Below are 2254 nucleotides of genomic sequence, written 5' to 3'. Positions count from 1 at the left end.
GTCAGTCACCGCCCCCTCTACACACACACGCACACACACACACGCACGCACACACACGCACACGCTGCAGGGAGGCAGGACCTGAGTGCAGGGCTCTCAGCGGCCCTGAGCACCCCACCCGGCATCGGTCAGCAGAATGGACAGACCAGATCTCCCGGCCCGGACCATGCAGAACTGTCCTGCCTGGGCCTCCTGTGCGGCCGCCTCCTTCTGGAAGCCTGGGAGGCTGGAATCAGGCCACTTCTTTTCTGTCCTGGCAGCAGACTGGGCTGCACTCTAAGAAGTTCTTGGATCACACGTGGATCCTGACCATCAGGTGGTCAGAGACACTGGTAACATTTCTGTTTTGCCTGTTGAAATGTTCAATGGCAACGATATTGTTCAGTTTCCTGATGTGGGTGTCCAAAGATGAGAGACCCATATGTGTGATCTGTACCTCCTATGAGATCAACCCTAAGCTAGTTTAAACATGATCAAGTTCTGTCTACACGGTAAATTTAGACCTCTCCATGTCCTGTCTACTGTACAGGTTTAGAGCTGACCATGTGTTGTCTATAATAAGAAGATTTAGACCTGACCATGTTCTGTGCACGCTAGGAGTATGGGGACCTGGGTAGAAACCCAGCCTGGCCTCAGTACTGGGAAGCTCCGTGACTGCATCAGAAGGTCAGTGCTTAGATATCTGGGGTCTGGAGCTGAGGTGGGCTTGTCTAGGTACCACCCTCTCTTCTGAGTGTGGTGACCTGGTCCTCCCAAGGGTCAGTGCTATGGTCGGGGCCTTAGTCCTTATTCCTGCAAGGTTCACCTTCCCTGGGGCTCGTGGAGAATCCTCAGGAGGGCTACCTGCCGATTATTCCAATTTGCCAGCACGTGCACGGTGCGTAGGGAGGCAGGTTTAGCTGGTGAATTGATTGCAGGGCACGCAGATCGGGCAAAAGGCCGATGGGCAACAGCTCAGGCTGCTGCTGAGCTCTCCTTCCTGTCTGCCGTCCCTACTCAGCAGGATCCAGAGCTGCCCTTCGGCTTTCAGCCGTGCTGTCCTGTGAGTTTTCTCAACAAGTAAGGGAGACAAGAAAGGACTGCACCTGCCAGAACCAAGTAATGTGTTCAACTCTAGCATGAAAGCTTTAAAAAGAGGTAAAATCGCACAGAACCAAAGTGAAAAGAGGAGGACTTCTGTGGGACAAGTGTGGGGAGAGGAGACCCACCTTACACTATTTCCCATCCCAGGAGGTCCCAGGAACCCAGTTGGGGAGAGGAGACCCACCTGACACTTTTTCCCATCCCAGGAGGTCCCAGGAACGCAGCTTGTTTCCATATTAGGGGAGCAAGCAGCAGAGCCATGGTGCCCTGACCAAGGGGACGTGTGACCCCAGGTGCAGGGTCTGGGGAGGTGAGGTCACCCTGGAGAATGTGCACGTTTAGCCCCAGTTGGGGGAGTCTGGGGAGGGCGGTTTACCCTGGGACTGTGGACATGTGACCCAGGTGGAGGGGTCTGAGTAGGAGGGGTCACATGTTGAGAGAGAACGTGTGACTTTAGGTGCAGGGTCTGGAGAGGTGGGTCACCGTGCTGAGTGTGGATGTGCGACCCCAGCTATTGGGTGCGGGGACTGTGTGGGTCTCACCACATCTTCATGCGTCAGGATCACATGTATGAGGAGACCGCATATGTGCTCTTTACCTGCAGTGTGTCTTTTCCCCTTTGAGATTTCCAACCTCTGCATTAAGGGTGTTGCCCTGATTAACCTGTGGTTCCTTTTCTTCCCTTGAACTTGTCACATTCATATGAGGTCATGCATGTTTGAGTGGGTTGCTGCTCTGTGTTCTGGTGAGTGACAACGTTCGGTGGTGTCCTATGAATATCATAATATATCATATGTCTAATCTATGGGGGTCAGCACTGCCTAGGTCTCCCTGGGCAGAGGTGAGGTGAGCACAGACTAGGCCCCCCTGATAATGGTCTCCCATGTGCCATGTGAGGGTACCGTGATGGCCCCTAAGGTAGGGGACTGTGTCTGGGCCTCCGACATTTGTGATGAAGGAGAGTCGAAAGGGAATCTCAATAAACAAGACACTATTTTAAGAATTTATTTTAAGTGAAATAAAACACACATCACGTACCCTTTACCATCGTCACCATTTTAAGTGCACGTTTCTGAGGCATCAGATCTATTCACTTTCTCGTGGAGCCACCACGACCATGCCTAGAACTTTTCATCTTGCAAAACCAAAATTCCACAACCATGAAAGTCTC

Source organism: Physeter macrocephalus, chromosome 11 (genome assembly GCF_002837175.3).
Source record: "Physeter macrocephalus isolate SW-GA chromosome 11, ASM283717v5, whole genome shotgun sequence".
Lineage (NCBI taxonomy): Eukaryota > Metazoa > Chordata > Mammalia > Artiodactyla > Physeteridae > Physeter > Physeter macrocephalus.
This window is presented reverse-complemented; position numbering follows the sequence as displayed.